Source organism: Amblyomma maculatum, chromosome 2 (assembly GCF_055883805.1).
Source record: "Amblyomma maculatum isolate TAMU_Amacu chromosome 2, ASM5588380v1, whole genome shotgun sequence".
Taxonomy (NCBI): Eukaryota; Metazoa; Arthropoda; class Arachnida; order Ixodida; family Ixodidae; genus Amblyomma; species Amblyomma maculatum.
This window is the reverse complement of record NC_139345.1, coordinates 196,616,984-196,636,138: the sequence shown is the minus strand read 5'-3', so window position 1 is coordinate 196,636,138 and position 19,155 is coordinate 196,616,984. Positions and strand designations below refer to the sequence as shown.

General features: G+C 46.7%; 1 long non-coding RNA gene across 1 annotated transcript; it reads right to left on the bottom strand.

The window, feature by feature from the left end:
• Positions 1 to 4,363: 4,363 nt before the first annotated feature.
• LOC146200860 (uncharacterized) lies at positions 4,364 to 10,140 on the bottom strand. Its single transcript, XR_014705276.1, has 4 exons — positions 9,478 to 10,140; positions 7,504 to 7,675; positions 6,949 to 7,029; positions 4,364 to 5,038 (listed from the first exon to the last, which is right to left on the bottom strand). It is a non-coding gene; the product is annotated as an uncharacterized LOC146200860 (long non-coding RNA).
• Between the last annotated feature and the right edge of the window lie 9,015 nt (positions 10,141 to 19,155).

Here is a 19,155-nt window from a genome sequence, read left to right as displayed (position 1 = left end):
TTGGAGAATTCAATGATCGGGTCCAGGGAAAAGGTGAGAATGTCTTCGTTTGCCTGCCAGGTGAGACCAAGCACCTTTAACAAGTCCGCTGGCTGACCTAGCGGCCTTTCGTTCGGGCAACTTTCCTGGAAAATTGACTTCATCCTCTCGCTGTTCGATCCCCATTTATGCAAACGCATTGAGGCTGCTTCAAAAATGCCGTTCGCCTGCTCGTAAATTTCTGCGGCTTCTTCATCGTTGGCAGCGCCACACAGCAAGTCGTCGACGTAAATGCTTCCCTTGAGGAGCTCAGCAGTATCAGGGTATTGGTCTTTGACACTGTCAAAGTGGTGTCGCAGCGTCGCCGCCAGCAGGAAGGGACTAGACGTAACTCCAAATGGCACGCGTGCCATTCTTAACACTACGGTTTTGGGGAGCTGTTTGTCCGTCTTGGGGCTGCTTTCATACCACAAAACCTCAATGAATCCCTGTCTTCAGGAGCCACCCTAACTTGTAGAAATGCCTTCTCCACATCGGCCACCAGCGCGATTCGATGGCGTCGGAGATTCAGCAGCAGTCGAAGAAGTTCTGGATTTAAATTTGGTCCGCATTCTAAATTCTCATTAAGAGATTTTGCTCCCAATCCATGAGCCGATGCGTCGAAGACAATTCTCAACTTTGTCGTGCTGCTGCTCTCACGAAGTACAGGCTGGTGGGGCATATAGTAAATATGTCGACCGTCGCTACAAGCCTCATCGGGCACGATCTCCGCTATGCCTTCGGTCACCAAGCGTCGCACTTCGGCATCGTACTCACTCATTAGAGCAGGCGTCCTGCTCAGTCTTTTTCCCAGCAGGCGGAATCTTTTTTCTGCTACTGCTCGATTGTCTTGAAGATCGACTTGCTCCTTCCAAGGAAGCTTCACCTCATACCGCTGATCAACAACCTTTACGGTCTTGGTAAAGCCCTCCCGGAGATACTCGTCGGAGGTATCTTCCTGTGTGTCGGAGACTCCAATGCTTTCCAACTCCCAGAAACATCTCAAAACAGGCTCAACTTCTTGGTCTGCAACCGTAGTTCTTAGCACGACTGCATGGGCGCAAGTGACGTCTTTGCAGGGGAAAGACGTTTGCCCCTGCACTGCCCAGCCAAACACTGTTTCGAGTGCTGTTAGCCTGTCGCCCAATTTTTTAACCTTGCCAGTTAGAAACTCCCAAAAGTGATCTGAGCCCACCAGTACGTCGATCCCTGCTGTATTGGGATAACAGCATTCGTCACCCGGTGGCAAAGAAAGCTCGTGGAGAGTTTCTATGATTCGCTTATCTGGACAAGGAATGGCCTGTTCGCATATTGTAGGCGTTTCTAAGGCTTCAAATTTGAATTGAGTTTTCAGATCATCCTTTGCCAATAGACACACCTCAACGCGCCGGAATGTGCGCTGCTTTTGCTGTCCTCCGAAAATTCCAATCGACAGTATCTCTGTTCCGAGCAATTTGCAACTAAGTTTTTTAGAGCAGTCTTCTGTAATGAATGTTCTCTGACTGCCGCTGTCAAACAGAACTCGAGAAACCTTTCTTGCTTTACTTCCCTTGTTCAGGGCTGTCACGGTAGGCATTAAGACGGTGCGGTGAGTGGGGTCTTCTGATCCTGAAGCGTGCAGGTTTACTGGTTGCACCCCTTCGTTGACCGACCGTGCGTTCTCGGCTTCGTTGATAGCAGGGTCGCATAGCGCCGTCGCATGTCTGCGCTTGCATTTTTTGCAGCTGATGCGGACTCTGCATTGCCTCGAACGATGTCCATGTTTCGTGCAACGAAAGCATCTGCCTTTCGATGTTAATATCGCTTTTCTTTCTTTGACTGACATCTTCGATTGGCACTCTTGGCTGTCATGCCCTTTCGATTTGCAAAATACGCATTCCATGCAGGATGCTGCACCATGCAGGGCTGAGGCGGAAGAAGGGTGAAAGTTCCCTCGTTGATTCCGGGTCTTGTGCCCATCAAAATGAGGAGAAGGCTTACCATGCGTGTCGTCGGGCCTGTCCTCCACCGTCCTCTCGCGGCTCTGCAGCTCGAAGCGGAAAAACCTCAGCAGAGATTGCAGAGGCGTCACCTGTGCGGGGTCTGATGGCGAGCTCGTTGACCTAGAATCATCGCTCATCGTTGACGCTGTTGCCTTGTGGGCCTCAGCATATGTGCGATGAAAGTCCAGGATCAACTCCTTCGGCATAGCACGGAGAAGGACGGGATACAGCATCGCCTGGTAACCACCTTCGTCGATGCCCAGCGCCTTGAGTCCCCGCATGTGAACTTGTACATCATCATATAGCCGCCGCAAGGCCGCCACGTTCTTCGCAGATAACACAGGTTTCACATCAATCAGGCCTTGCATGTGATCTTGAATCAACGCTTCCTGATTCCCAAAGCGCTGCTGCAAAATGTCGACCGCGTCGTTGTAGCAATCACCTGATGCTTGCAGTCCGGCGATTGCTGTCTTGGCCTCCCCTGTCAGCAGCGTCTTTAGGTAATTTAGGCGATCTATGTTGGAAAGATCTGTGTTCTTGTGAACTGCCACCTCGAACTGTTCCCAGAATGGCTGCCAGTTTTTCCGTTTGCCGTCGAATTTGGCCAGTTCCAGCTTCGGAAGTCTAATTTTCTGAGCCGCGGGACTGGTACCAATTGAAGCTTGATTCCGGATATCTTGAGTCCTGATTGCGTGTTCAGCTTCATCTTTTCTCAATTTTAGACGGCAGATGCAGGTAGTCACTCTGTCGCTATATTCGATGACTTGTTCAAATTCAGCTTCTGCTTCATCTTCTTTAACGGTAGGTTCTATTGCCGCATCCACATCGATAAGCTGTTGCTTTACCAATTGTAAACGTTCGATGAGAACGCTCACCTTTTCGATGGTGGGTAGTGGTTCAGCGCCCAAGATGTCGTTCGTTTCTTTGGTCAGCCGCGTCGCTTGGCTTCTGATGGTCTTTCTCTTTTTCCTCAGAACATCCATGTCGCTGCTGTCGTTGGTCGTTTAGTCGCTGGGTCCGGTCGATAGTCCTGATTTCCGTTCCCGGGTTTCGGCACCAAATATTTTGTTTTACTGTTGTAACTGATTCAAATCGTTACGGCTGTTGTAGTTTTAAGATAACTTCGTTTATTTACAACAACAATTGAGAATCAAATACAACATCTTTAAGAGGGGAGCATTAAGAGCTCGGAAAATACACGTGCTTATCGATGGGGCTCCCCGTTCGTTCTGTCTGCCCGCATTCTTTTCTCCCTCCGGTCGGAGGGGTCCGCGGTCCGCTTCTCCCGGCGTTGGCCCCTCTCCCATGGCATCCCGCAGAGGGTGGCCCGGGGAGGAGCTGTCGCCGGCCATAAATTGCTGAAAGGCGCCTGTTTAGTGTCAGGCGAACACTTTACACAAAGGAAGCAAAAAAAGGAGAGAAAAACGCAAGTTTCAACAGTCATCCTCTTTCAGCGCGCTCGGTGTTTTGGAGACCCGCGACGGAACTCAAGCGAACCCAGAAAACCCGGAAAAGAAAACAAAACGCTTCGCAGTCACCTTCCAACGCTAGCGAATCGTAGTTATGTTAAAAATGTGCTTAAAATCACAAGTTTTATGATTTCTATTTTCTTCAAGGCTAAACACTGTGGTTTTCTACGTGGACATAGGCCACCAACCACAGCGGGTTCGAGCGTCGCGCGAGCCGAAGCCCCGATCAGCCGTTACCATGCGCACACTGAAACACCACAGCGTGCACTCAACCTCCGCAGGGAGGAGAGCGGTTAGCTGCAAAACACAAGGCTCCTAGTGACACAGAAGACGTTTATTGAGCGCCGTCCACCAGCGGTACATAAACACTCAGTCACCGCGTCCCACACTGTAAAAACAAAAACACCTTATTAGGTGTTTTCGCATGTCTATAACTAACACCCATGCACCCTTGAAAAAAAGGGGCTTCAGAGTGCCAGTACACCCTCAAAGATGGTGCTTCGGTTGGTCATAACACCCTTCTATGGGGCCAATGCACTGGGGTGTTTTCATCACCTTTGCACCCTATTGCAGGGTGGAAGCAGTGGCATTGCACCCTTACACCCCTTGATAAAAATCAGTGCGGATAACGTCCATATATTGCATTCCCTAATTAGGAATTACTTTTGCCACTACACATTCCTTAATGCTTTTCCTATGTGCACATTTGCAATCAAGCTTAATGGTATTCCTTTTAACCACCTGTAATGCCAAATGAGCATGTAAAGAGATGCTGCATGCCATTAATTTGACATCTCGAATGGCCCATGCCAGTATGATTGTTTTTTCAAATTCACAGAGCATATTACAAAAAAAATGTCACGCAGAAGGAAACTGGAAGTCTTTTATTCGGCATAGAAGGGTCAGGGTTCGGGCTAGTGGGTGCTCGGGTGCTGGTGGAGGGCGGGGCAGGGGGGCACTTGTGTTCTGTTTCTTCATTGATGCACGCTATGAACCTCATTTATTTAACAATACTGCCACTCTCTACCGAGAGCCTAGCAGACGGGCAAAAAAATAGATGGTATGTACGTAAATACCTAAAAATCTGAAAGAAGCAAAACAGTTCCAACAAATGCAGACAACAAAGTATACAATTTTTTTCAAAAACAGAACCGAACAATGAACACAACAGCATGGTGACATTTCTTAAAAAACAACAACAAAACTTTTAGTCGTATGCAACAATAATCGCAGTACACAATATTAATCCTATGCTTTGTCAGTGTCAACGCGTGCGCTTGCATAAAATTCGGCCTTAAGCGATGAAATAAAGCGTCGTGCAGCGCATCTTGGCTTTGACACGCAGACGCCCAAAAAGAGGTGCTCTATAAAGCAGCACAAATTGTCGGACCCCTTGTCATATGTCAGACTGAACAGCCAAAATCGACCCATTATTGGAACAATACCCTAAGTAGAGTCGATGACTTGAAGAAGCTTCCGCTGCTGAATGAAGGGGAAATGCTCTTCAGCTTCTTTGATGCTGCTCCCAGTATATCCGACGCACGGCGTGGCAGGCTTTTCTTCCTGTTCCTTGATAAAATTGTGAAAGAAGTGCATAACAGAGCAGCTGTATAAATATGCACTGCACCTGGCAAAAAGCAAATTCAACATATTTTCTACTCTATATTTAGAATACGCCAATGCCCCTTTAGTGTACAGCAGTGTGCTGGAAAAGGGCCCTATCGGAAACCACTGGTGGTTATCTCACAATTAACAATGCAGAGTATACTGTTATGGTTGGTTCAGGAGGCACAAAGCCAGCAGTCTGATCAAGTCATAAATGAGAGCATATAAGGTGAACCCATTTTTATTCATGCAGCGTGCTGTTGCATGGTAATTTTAGATTATGCAAGCTATTTTATCAAACAAAAATGGCTACACTCATCAAAAGCACCTGGGTTAGAGAACTTCAATGCTGCCCCACGAACTTTTCATTTCACATGAACTGGAATGCTTATTATGATAGTTAAAAATGTAAATAAACAATAAACAGCACTGGAGCACGGTGTTTACTACTAAAATATTAACAGCTGGCTCAATTGAAGGCTTCACACAAGGCCTACAGCATACCCTGCACTGGCCAAGTAGATACTGCAGAACCAAACAAAAAAAAAACGTGGAAAGAGCATACTTAGTGATGGGGCACTACAAAAAAAAAGTGCATGTAATACATAACACATAAGGCATTTCTGAACTTTTGCACGTCTTCTTGTGCTAAGTATGAACCAGCCAAGCCCTAGGTCATCGCAATGCTTCCTGAAGTGTTTACATTTAAGGTTAAGTAACAAGGAAAAAGTGTTCTCGCTGCTCTATGTGGCAGTTCTGAAACTTCATCACACATTATTCATTGAAAGTGTACACTGGAGCTTCGAGTTAAGCGACAATTACATGCGCAACAGCAGAGCATTACCAAACAACCAAACAGCAGAAGCTCTAAAAAATATCAACACTGAAGCATGGCATGTTAAAACATTTTCCACGCGTAGCACATTGTATGCATAGACATCCAGAACATCAGTGGTGAGCCTCAAGAGGCGGCAGGAAGCTCAAGTGTTCAAGAAGTTGTAATCGTTATAGCGGCAGGCAGTCTGAGCACTTTGAAATACTAAAGGTTCGAATACTAAAAATATGTTGACTAACTTGAAATGCAAAAATAACAATTTGGATTTATTGAGAATGTTTACTATAAATGAGAATGTCTATGACAGTGCCACATGGTTAATGCATGAAATGTTAGCATCTGTAGTTGAAGGCATTATATTTATACAGCATGAACCTTGAAACACAGCAGTATTTTCTCCCAACCAATGTGGTAAACCTAATCTGAGAAGAATTAAAATCATTACATCATTTCAAACTTGGCTAGCAAATTACAGCATTTTTTTCAAACAACTATTAAACTGCATTATCCACCTTCAGAAGCCTGTAGGATAAGACAATGTGGCAAATATTTCTTTTGAAGCAGTCTCAGATTATATATTCCAGACATTAGGAACATATTAGGTACTAGCATGCATGAGCAGGTTGAGAGACCCCTTTCCAGCAAATGCTAAACCCCACCAAGCTGCCTGCAAGAGCCATCTGATAAAGCACTGCTGGTCCACTGCAGCAGAGTGCTTAGTCAAATGGCACACTGCACCAATCTTGACATTACCAGTGCTTCATCAGGTGACTCTTGTATGCAATACAACGTGGTAAGCAGGTGATGGCAGGAGTCTCTTAAAAGTGCTTTTGATTGTACTTACAGTGCAAATAATCCTTTCACAGCAAAGAATTCACAGTTGTGATGAAAACTTGTGTAGTATTTCTATTTGAATTATGAATCACTAATACATATTACAAGTTAGACTGTAAACCATTTTAGAAACAAAGAAAATTCGCTAATAATGTAGGTTTCAAGTAGGCTTCCTGAATATTCAAATGACAAAGAGAAAACTTACAAATGATACAAACAACATCCAGAGCTCCCGGCTGGTTCCCAATGTTTGCCAAGAGTTGCAGAATGCATACTGTCTGCACATCTACAATAGAAATAAGCAACACAACAATGGTGTACCTCCTTGCAGGTAAAAAGAGACTGCCGAGTTTTGAGGCGATAATTTATTGTCTAATTTAGGAAGGCAAATAAACAAAATTGAAAACATGTAGAGGCACGCAAACTGAAAGCCAAACATCTTACAGCAAAAATTAGCAAAGCTTGTGAAGATTTGAATTAGGTATCACCTAATTCTCTGCTACTAGTTGAACAGATTCGAAAAGGCTGCACCATTACAATGAAGAAGAACAATAGGTAATTTAAATTTAGCTAATGCGAAAATTGTTACATATGAAGAAATGCACAGGCTAGTTATGGTTTTATTATTCTTTCTGAGGCTCAGCCATGTTTTTAGTATATCTATAAGGCAATGCAAAATGGCAAAAATGTAGGCATTTAGCGAAAAACTGCCAATTAAATAGCACATGCAGCAAACAGAAGGAAACAGCTCAATACTTACGCTTCTTTTTCCTTTCACGCATTCCCTCAGAACATACTTCGAGCACCCGGGCACTGTCCTTTTTTCTTGAACGAATGGTGTCCTTCAAAACCAAGACAAGTGTCTTGTTAAGGCCAATTTCAACTGCCTCTTTGCCGTCCTTCTTGATCAGCATGTTGACGTCATGTAAGAACTGCAAGTTTGTGTGAATGGTAGCCATAAAGAATTCATTTTACTCAATGTTTCAAGTAACTTAATATTAAAAATCATAGTACAAAAGTTAAGGCAATTGATGCCTTTGTACATATCTGAAAAAAAAAACTGGCATTAGCAAACAGCAAATACAAATATTTACTGAGGTCAGAAAACTGCAAAAACCATCAGTATTTTGCCACTCATCGCCAAGCTGCAAGCAATATTAAGGAAAGTCTAATATAAAAAATAACAAAGCAAAAATTATGATCCTCCTTCCCTCAACTGGGCACACGGCTGCATGGCAATAAAATATGTAATATATCTCTAAACTAAGGGTTCCCGCTCAGCTTTAAAAAGTAGGCTTCAATTCTTAGAGACAATCTACAGACATGCATCGTTAGCATATGAAAGTCAAATTGTTTTCTGCGCCCTTTAAATCAGTAAACTGCTTTCAACACATACATTGCAAATTTTTAATAACAGTAAGTCACAAATTTGCCTGCAATATGCGCACTGTGATGAGCAAAGAAGGTAAACATATGCGACTAAGGCTATGATAACCGCTTCATATGTACATTTAAGCAAAAGACCAAAAAAAGTAAACATCTTTTCAGAATCAAACTCTGTAATAGCAACATCCGGTACAATATTTGGCCACAGAATTCAAGCTGTCGACCTCTAACTGAATGCTGAGGCATCAGTATCGAATATTCATTTATTCTAGTCTAAAGACACTACAAAAATCAAGTAATGCGGTCAAACAGTTATGTTGAAATGTGACCACAAAAATAATCAAAACTGGATGGTTTGAACCACATCAGCTGACTTAGCACGTGTACAAGTGCCTTAATTGAAGTCTTGCTGAAAATAAAATACGTACCTAAATGATTCTTCGAGAGCGAAAGTAAACGCCATAACAAAAGCAGCATAATAAAAATGCAAATTCACACTCCATGCAACCGCATAATATGGTCCCCGTAAAATGAAAAATGCTCCCATTGTGATTAAAGAAGGCAAATCCAGACGCGGGGAAGTTAACATAGGCTGATGATAGCGGCATATAGTTTACGCAGTTTGGAATAAACTATTATGCAACCAGGCCGGCCGACCAGCGCACTTCGATGTCGAGAGCACGAGCGCAGAGGCGTGCCGCGCTGAACGGCCGCCGAGAACGAACATAGCCTCCTCGAACAAAAAGCTTAAACAGAAGGGCTGCGGGAGGACGCTCCCCGAGCAGCAGGACGGTGCGCGCCTATGCTGCGAGTAAATAAAAAAGAAAAAAAGGGGGGGGGGGGGGGGTCGCGGCGCTCCGAGTGAAAGAAGATGACGAAGCATGAAAGAGGTTTTAGGAAAGCGAGCGCGATGTGTAAGAGATAAGGGAGGAGGGGGGAGTCGAGAGTGCTAAGAGAATTAAGGTAGTACGCCAACATGACCTTGCCGCACAAACGGAAACGGTAGAACAAAACCGAGTCGTTGGGAACTGAGCGCAAGTATCAAACTGTCAAGAAACGAAAATCGTTTCGTGAACCTCCTGCGCGTACAAAATGCAAGGAAACGTAGCACATGCATTATTTATGTTCAAGAAAGTTGAGACTGATGTTCTTGCGCGAAATCTGCGTAACTCGCCGCGACATCTACCACATGTGCGATGTCATTTTGGCAGCCAGGTGAAAACAAGCGCGTGTCTCACGTTTTCATTTCAGCACATTCTGGAGCGTTCCGCCACAAAAAGACACAGAATGCAACAATCGGGTAGGACACTGTTCCCACAAAGCGCAATATGCGTGAGAATAGGCTTACCTTTACAGACGATTGCGTCAGCCGCAAAGTACGCTGTCCGCCTTCGTATCACCGGCACCGAACCAACCAGTGCGATTTCAGCGCGAGTGCAATGTAGTCGGCGCATATACCTCTTAATCACGCAGAAAAAAAAAATCGTCCATGCCTTCTTCTTTCGAACATCTCAAACATAAAGCGGTGCAGCAGTCCTTAGGCCTGAGCGAAGCAAAAAGAAGACCGAACAGTTGCTGACACGATATATGCCCGTTTGCGTTAAACACCACATGTAGAAGGCACTTCACAAGCGTACACACTTCTGTAACACATATGCATGGGAAATGCAACACATTTCACGAGGGTACACAATCGAAGAAGCACATTCAGCATTCGCCGAAACGTGGTCGAAGCGCACCCCACAATGCTAACGGCCATATTGTGAAATTTGAAAAGAGCGTTCGTAGCTACCGGCGGCCTCCTGGCGGTGAAATTTTGTTTCAGTTTCTGTTTCATTTTTAGAAAGCACTCGTGTGTAATTTTAATTTTAGCGTTACTTTTGGTGCTTTATTTAGGTGTTGGGTTATATTAGCAGCGCCGCTTGTGTATAAAAGGCTACGAAGTTACGCAGCCATATACCCAAGCATGTTAGGTGATATTGCTTGCCCATAACACCCTAAGGCATATTCTCCAACCAAAGCACCCCTTTGGCATGCAAGAGGTGATTTCCAATGGCACGAACACCCTAGACTCAGGGTGTAAGGGTGTTTTGAATCAGACAAATGTCCAAAAAGGTGTTTTTGTTTTTACAGTGCAGGAGCGCGCGAGGAGCAAGGCTCCGCTGCGCGCACGCAGTGATAATGTTGCGCGCCGCCAGCACCCAAGGGCGTGCTGTGATCTCTCTATCGCAGTTACCGGAGGGTTCCTTTGAGAGAGAGGGGGCAACCACCGCAAGGTACGCCTGTCGCGGATCGTTGGCTCACGATCGACAGGCTCGAGCTTCGCTCTAAGGTACGACCCGGAGCAGACGACCTCGAGTACACACTGGTCTGCGCGGACAAAGGCCGGCAGACAAGAACAGTAGCGTACGCACCTTGCGATGTCTCGGAGGGGTTTCTCTCTGAGCTCCGCTCAAACGGTCGCGCGAGCGCGGCCGTCGAAGCGGTGCCGTGTTCCCGCCAAAAGGCGCCAATGGGAACAGCCACTGGGACGCCACGGCGGAGCTGTGGCCCGAACGACAGTGACAAGTCGTCCGAGCCTCTCTCTGCCGCCTCAAGCGGGCGAAAGGGAACGAGGAGAACAACTGGGAAGCGGGCGGCGGCCACGCAAAGGGCAGCCGCATCAAGCTCGAATCCCACATCCTCCTCTCCTTAATTGCCCTCCTACCCATCAGCGAAAGCACGCGGCAGGTCCCCAGCATGAAGAAGAGAATGCTATCCTCACGCAACAAGTTAACTACGCTTCAGCTCCAGCCAAAAAGATCTTGAAAAGACAGACACTCAAGAAAGACAAACATTAGCAAGGCGCACAAAAAAAAAAAACAACAACAAGATGGCATGAAGAATAATGTACAAAGTTCCAGAGGCTAAGTAACGACTATGTACAGAACACAATCATGTACAGAACACAACTATGTACAGAACAACTATGTACGAACACAACTATGTACAGAAGTTCCGAAGTTCGTCGGTGCACCTCAGGGAGCCTGCGGTGACTCACCGCTCGTTGACTTCTGGGTGGCCAACGTTCATCGTTGGCTGCAAACGATTTCCGTCGGTGGTGGTGCAGGTTCAATGCAGGAACAGCGAACACGCCGAAGGGGCCCCAGGCGTGGAAAGTCCGTGACTCCGTGGCGATCCAAGGCGCACATGGGAAGACCGCGCGGGGCTTCCTTTCCACCGCGCTCCGCACACGCCGGCGAACACACATGGCGCGACGTCGTCGCCTCCACGCCCAGGCACGCACGCGCACAGCCACTCACACACAAGCAAAGGGTGATGCCGACCTTCAGCGGCGAACCTGTGCCAAGCACCTTCGCAACCGCGGCGGCCTTGGGTGAAAGGGGCATCGTCCATGCTCCCCGTCCCCAAACGGCCCCAACTTCCTTTCCACACACACACACACCGGAAAGGCCGCGCGTGGGGGCTGCCTAACGAGCAACCCTCGCAATTTCACGAAGAAAGATGATAGAAGACGCGCAGTACAAAAGAAGGCACTCACTGTACAATATTTACAGGATAAGAAGCAAGAACGGAAACAAAAGAAAGCAAAAAAATGTGAAGAGACACAAAAATAAAAAAAATAAAGTACACAGGCTGGAACTGAGCGAGCCAGAAAAGGGGGAGACCAACCTTGCTTCCGGGTAGGGTTCGACGAGAAAGCTCGCTCGGTGAGGCGGTATACCTTCGGTTGCGGAAAAGGCCCGCCGTCCGGCATCAATCACACAGGTGAACGTCGCCTCACCTTGTACCGGTGCGGGGCAGGGCTGCGTTCCACCGCATCGGGTGTGCCTTGGCTCTTGCCTGTGGTGACAATGGGCACCAGCTCAAGCTCGTCAGACCATTACGCATAGGCCTTCAGGTCTGCAATGTAGGCACGGCTGGCATTTCCCATAGGGGGATTCTCCAGCAATGAGCCCCTGCTTGTTACTGAGGAAATGCCCCATGAAATCGCAGGTGGCCATCTGCCACGGACGCACACTGTCAGTTGGTGTCGTCATGCCCAGTGGCTTGCCACCCCTTGACTTCTCCATTTGACAAACGTGGCAGGAACGGCAAAAGCGGAAAATGTCGCGCTTCATGCCGGCTGCAGTCACCGATTGACTCAGTTTCTGGAAACCTTGGAGCCACTCAAATGTCCAGCCGATGGTTTGTCGTGAGAGAAACGCAACAGAGCGCCGCTCAGACATTGGGGAATAGCCACTTCAAATGGTTCATGGGCTCATCATCCGTGGCTATGTATTTCAGCGCGAGCTCGTCATGACCCAGCAAACATGAATCCCCGGGGCACGCCGCGACACGCTGGCTCGTGTCCCCTGCGCCCGCTCAGTACAAGTAGCGTAACGGCGCTTCGTCTCCCAGAGACCGTCGCTGACATCACGACAAAACGGGTCATTTTGCTGGACCGTCGTAGCTCTTCATGGCTGAAAACGATCCCAGTCATCCCAAAGGAGAGCCTGGTTTTGTCCCCCCGCAGGTTCGCAGCAAAACTTCCGCTGGCATCGGCGTCTCAGATGTGCTCACAAAGGGCTTTCACCCTCGCCTGCTTCGCGAAGCGCTGCTTACCCGGATAGCGGAATGGGGAACCCGTCTGCGGGCGTCCCCTCCGTGCAGATCTGCGGCTCGTCCGCTGTTTCGCCCCCTTCGCCTGCCGGCGTAAAGACGCCGCCGCGGGCGATTGGGGGACGGGATAGTGCGTCAGCTACCACGTTCGTTCTCCTCTGTAGATACTGCACCGAAAAGTCAAAATGCTGTACCAGGAGAGAATGGCGCGCCAGCCGGCTAGCAAGTTCACGGAGCCGCATCAGCCAACTGAGCGCCCTGTCGGCGCGGTTTCCAGAGGCAGCCCGGCCGACGCCTCGCCCTTCCCCGAACAGAAATGACTGCTAGCGGGGTACGGGTGCTGTTGTGCGGAGATGCCGTCATCGGCGTCGCGCACATTGCTTCCGCAACGGCGTAATTAAAGCTGAAATAGCGGAGGCATATGGTCAACGTTTGCACCGCAGGGTGGTCCGAAGAACCATGTAGCGTGTTTCAGTGCCTGTGCCGAGTGACGCGCAGGGGGCGGCAGGCATGGCGCATGAGCTTGATCCTCAAGGCGACCGGCTCGGCCGATGTGCTATCCAGCGACTCATGGAGCCAGGAACAATTCACGTTGGGCGCCAGTTGTGGTTTCTACGTGGACATAGGCCACCAACCACCGCGGGTTCGAGCGTCGCGCGAGCCGAAGCCCCGATCAGCCGTTACCACGCGCACACTGAAACACCACAGCGTGCACTCAACCTCCGCAGGAAGGAGAGCGCTTCGCTGCAAAACACAAGCCTCCTAGTGACACAGAAGACGTTTATTGAACGCCGTCCACCAGCGGTACACAAACACTCAGTCACCGCGTCCCAGGAGCGCGCGACGAGCAAGGCTCCGCTGCGCGCACGCAGTGATAATGATGCGCGCCGCCAGCACGCAAGGGCGTGCTGTGATCTCTCTCTCGCAGTGATCGGAGGGTTCCTTTGAGAGGGAGTGGGCAACCACTGCAAGGTACGCCTGTCGCGGATCGTTGGATCACGATCTACAGGCTCGAGCTTCGCTCTCAGGTACGATCCGGAGCAGACGACCTCGAGTACACACTGGTCTGCGCGGAGAAAGGCCGGCAGACAAGAACAGTAGCGTACGCACATTGCGATGTCTCGGAGGGGTCTCTCTCTGAGCTCCGCTCGGACGGTCGCGCGAGCGCGGCCATCGAAGCGGTGCCGTGTTCCCGCCAAAAGGCGCCAATGGGAACAGCCACTGGGACTCCAGGGCAGAGCTGTGGCCCGAACGACAGTGAGACAAGTCGTCCGAGCCTCTCTCCGCCGCCTCAGGTGGGAGAAAGGGAACGAGGAGAACAACTGGGAAGCGGGCGGCGGCCACGCAAAGGGCAGCCGCAGCAAGCCCGAATCCCACAACACTTATTTTAACTTGCGAACTATATTCACCCGCGCAGGGAGACAATGCGTTTCGGTCCCGCAGCCTTCCCAGCGGTGCCAAGAAAAGTTGACGCGGAGTAAAGGTTGCGCCTGCTAGGGCAGTGTGGTGCCTGGTTGGCTGACACAGAATTGGAGGGAAGGCGAAAGAATGTGTGTGTCAGGGGCCCAGGGCGTCTGGAATCTGGCTGCAGTTTCGTTCAAGCCGTTTCTTAGTTTTTGTTTATGCATCAAGCCTGGACAGTATTTTGTGAGTAACTGTATTACTTTTCGAGAAAGTGTAACGCATTATCAGGTTTTGGGATCAATAATTTGAAGTGTAGTTTAATTACTTTTGTGCTATTTTCCGGATAGTAATTGGTAATGTAGTTGAATTCGTTTTCAGCCCCTCCGTGGTGGTGCAGTACGTGGTTGAGGATATCACTGCTGTGCCCAAGGATGCTGGACCGAATCCTGGCCGCGGCGGTCGCTTTTCGATGGAGGCGAAAAGGAACGCGCCCGAGTGCTGCGCGATGTCAGTGCACGTGAAAGAACCACAAGTGGTCGAAATTTCTGATGCTCTCCACTACAGAGTCTCGTAGCCTTCGTCGTTTTGGGATTTTAAACACCATAAACCAAACCGAATTCTTTTTCTAAAGTAATTCATTCATGTATGACAGTCTCAGCTTTTTTTCTCAGTTTTTTTTTTTTTCTAACAGCACGGACTTCTGGCCCACTTTCCCGAACGTATTGCAGTGAAGCCCAATGCAGCGTCACGAAGTTGCTTTTAACTCATGGAAACGAGTAGCAATGATGCTTGCGACTGGCAGTCGCCTCGCTGCAGGAAAGCAAGAGGCCATGAAGGCCCGTAAATAAAGCACCGTCGAATGCGGTTTCATTTCTTCCAAAATCAGAAGCCTGCTTCTCTCAGCGCCGTCTATCCTATCCAGCAACAACGCTCAGCCACATGACTAGAACTCGAACATACCTGGTATTTAAAATTATTGATTTCAAATTTTCCTTTTCGAAACCTTGCGATATTTCAGTGCGTCTATGCAGGTGAGTTATACACTAAGGCAGACATTATGGACACCAATATATAATTAGATTACCTATTCAACTTTGTGATGGGCAATATTATGCTAAAAAATTATAAGCAATAAACGTTAGCCATTTGGTTTTAATTTCCTGGGTCAGAATATCGAACGTTAAAAATACGCTTCTGAAATCTCTTGCAGTTGGCTTCCACGTTTTACAAATCTATAAAATATCATAGGTTTCATGCTTTGTTAATTAAATAAAGACGTCATTTGCATATCGAATTTGTAGAAGAAATTCACACGATTTTGATGAAAATGCCATCCTCGCATACGCCGTTTATAAAAGTGCTATCAGTGAAAAGAAATCAGCGAGCTATAACATACGCATTTGTGACATTATACATTTTGAGCCTCACTGATGATCAAGAAAATTTATTTATTTCAGGGTTGACGGCCTTCAATTTTGTAACACAACGTTAAACCTGAAGAAAAACTGAAAGCGTTGATCTGTAGATTTCAGTTATTTATATCGTTAATCGTTGAGCTCTAAACGTATATGCTGTTCGCCTTGCCGTACCCTCTCCCTCAAAGAGCGCACTTTATGATTTACAGGCTTAGAAAGAAAATTTTGCAATGAATAGTTTAATATTCCTGATGTTTACCGAGGGTAATAAATTTCCGCGGGATCAACGCTTTGATCAAACAGCTCAGTCTTGGCTCTAAGAATTAAAATCCTTTTCTATGCCCCTTTTGTTAACACCGATGAAATAGTGCATTCGAGGACAAGGAACCCAGCGACCATTCTGTGCCCTGTCATACCTGCCAGATACAACCTGGGGGAGGTATCTTCGTGATATGTTTTTCAAAACGCTGACGACACCGGGTTTTAGAGAGAATGGGGCTTCTTAACGCAATCGCGTTCAAATAACTGTAAGCAAGCAGGCCAGGATTTCCAGCAATTCCACTGCGCATAAATCAATGTACTGAGAAGCTTGGGCTGCTAAAGACAACGCCTCAATAATATCCAATTCGCTCGTGACATTACATTCCTATGACCTAGGGATCTCGGGAGGCGGTCTGCCGTGTTGTAATGATCAACTGAACACTTGAAAGAATGGTGGTGCGACAAAGAAAGAATATAAAAAACTGATGTCTGGTAGCCACAGAAGGCCCAAAAGTTTAAGGTGGGCAGGGAGGAGTTGTCAGGGGCAAGAAAATATGTAAAGGCAAGTAGGGACCTCAGATTCGGTCTCTCGGGGGAAAAAGGCTCCAGGAAACTTATGACAGAACGGAATGCATGCATTTTAAATGGTAAATACTCAAATGTATGAATAGCAATTTAAGCTTACGAGTAGAGATGAAAGTATATAGTAGTTGTGTATTATTGTGTATTGAGCTGAAGTTGAGGACAGCGCAGCCAGCAAGAAAAATGAAAATGGCAGGCATAACGTCAAGAGGTAAGAAGACTGCTATGTTTGTCAGAGAACAAACGCCAGTTAATGACAAGAGATCAAGAAGACAAGCTAACGGCACGTGCAGATTACTATTCTACAGTGAGTTCATTTTAAACCAGCCAAAAGACGAGACAAGGATAGAAGAGAACAAGACAAGGCTGGACGAACAACTGAATATTTATTGAAGGAAGGAAGACAACGAAGACTCGTTCTGAAATGCGTGCCCACAACCCAACCGATGAAAGGGTGAAATGAACCGTTACCAACTCGCCCAGTCGTCAACCTTGTTGAATTTCACTACAGTGAGTGTGTGAGTGTCCGTGAGTCTGCGTGAGTGCGTGTGTGTGTTTAGATGTGTCCCTTAATTTGCTTTCAACGGCGCGAATTTTTGTTTTCAACCCAACACTGTACTTTCGAAAGAAATAAAAATGTGATATAAATAACGGATGCCCTCACAACTGTTTATAAGTAATGAATAATAATGGTAGATCTCTGTAATGAATTGTCGTCAGTGAAAGTATTCATAGTCTTGTGTTCGAGAACAATTCCAGCACGTATTTCATAGAATCAAATTGCGTGGCAACGCCAAAATAAATTTATTTGCTGGAATTCTCGTTCTGTAAGCTTTTTCAGCTGACTGAATTGCACAAGCATATCCAGAGGAGAAGAAAGAAAGGGGTTGTTTCTCGTAGCATAAACAACGGGAAGCCAAAAAAAAAAAAAGCCAACACTGCTGACCAGGGCCCGACAACGTGGCTTTACTTGGCCTGCTTGTTTCTGTCGAAATTTGGGTTAACGGATACATGTCCTTTTCCACCCTTGCAAAATTACGTGCATCTGAATATGTGTATGTTTTATCTATCAAGCGAGGGCAAAGCACCAAACAACACTCGTGTGGCTTTTAAACACCAATATTATTCACAAGTTACAAATCTACTTGTTTTGTGCAGGAACAAAAGGTTGTCCAGAGCATTCTCGCCGCAAGCAGGTTCTTCGTTCATGAAACGTGAAACCACACTGTAAACCAAAATACACCCTTAAGGGTGGATATCAGTGTCTATAACTAACACCCTTACACACTTCAAAAAGGGTAATTTTAGATTGAAATTCACCCTTATAATGAGTAATTTTTCGCAACATCTCCCGTTTTCAGCACAAATTGGGAAAGGTGTTTTATGGTAGTTACACCCTTTCACTATGGGTGTAAACAACATTTTTTACCTTTGCACCCTTTTTGATTTTTGCACTGTTATGCTGTCCCATTTATTTTGGATAATGTATGGCCGAGTGATACTCCCTGAAACGGCGAAGGCCTTGCAGTTTCCCAAACATGCAGTATGCGCTACCAATAACACAACTGCTTTCTCTTGATTTGTGTTCAAAACATGTCACAAGCATGCAACAAGGACACACAAACTTGCACATTGGCAAACCATTTATTAAAACAGTCGAGAACGTGGCTTATGATCAGGGAAATGCACTTTTGTGTGCACCTATAAACCGGCGAACGACGCACCGCGCCTTTGTCACGCAAACTCACAAGAACAACTGCTCGAAGACGCAGCAGACGTTGGTAGCATTTGGAGTATAACTGATATCGAAAAGCCAATATGCGCCCATTAGTGCTGCAATTGCCTCGACTACATCTGCAACTCTGAATAGCTTCATTTTTTTAATAAATAAAAACATTTCCTTTGCCTCTCCAAGGTTGGCGCCAGTGAATCCAACACAGGGCGTACACGGCTTCTCCGTGTCCTGAATAAAAATACACAAAAGCAGAAGTAAAAATCATTACTTTTTATACTAATGAAACCAGTTTCCATCCAGTGGTTTACAAATGTGCTAGTTAAAGCTATTGCCGCCGGTTTCATAACATATCTAAATTTCAAAACCTTAGTAGCTATAACCCATAACAAAGCAGTCCAATTCCCAAAGCTGTGTCAAGAACGCTCGACTCAGTTTTGGGCTTTTCTTTATTTAATTCCCAGTCTATAAGCCCTAACATTGCTCCTTGCCACCATATTCAGTGCAGAGTTTTGAACATCTGGAGCTAGTATTTTGGAGAAGTCAATCAATACAGTCAACAACGGTTCACAGAGCAATGTTGATATCTGTGTAAGGAGACAAATGTCTATATGCCCGAATCAAGCACACATGTGCAGAACTCATCCATATGTAGAAGGCAAATTTTTTCTTTAGGGCAAAAATCATCTATCAAAATCTGCTGGGCCCACAACCAAATCTAGTTTTGACTCGGGTCACAGATAAGAATTCTATATGCACATTATCACTCTAAACTAATCATAATGACACAATATCCTATTAAAGATGCTTCATTCTCATGCACAGGAATGTGTAATGAAATCTATTTGCACAGCTGCACCCTGTTGTGCCGGTGGGGTTATCACACAGTAGCCCACCGTCAACAGGGTTGTGCCAAGGAGTTGGTAACGCAGCGCTCGTCACCCGTTTCGTGAACGAGGGCTGTCAGCTCCCTGGGCGGTAGCGATGAATCCGAGTCGGCGCTGGTGAGATGAAGAAAAGGCTTTACACA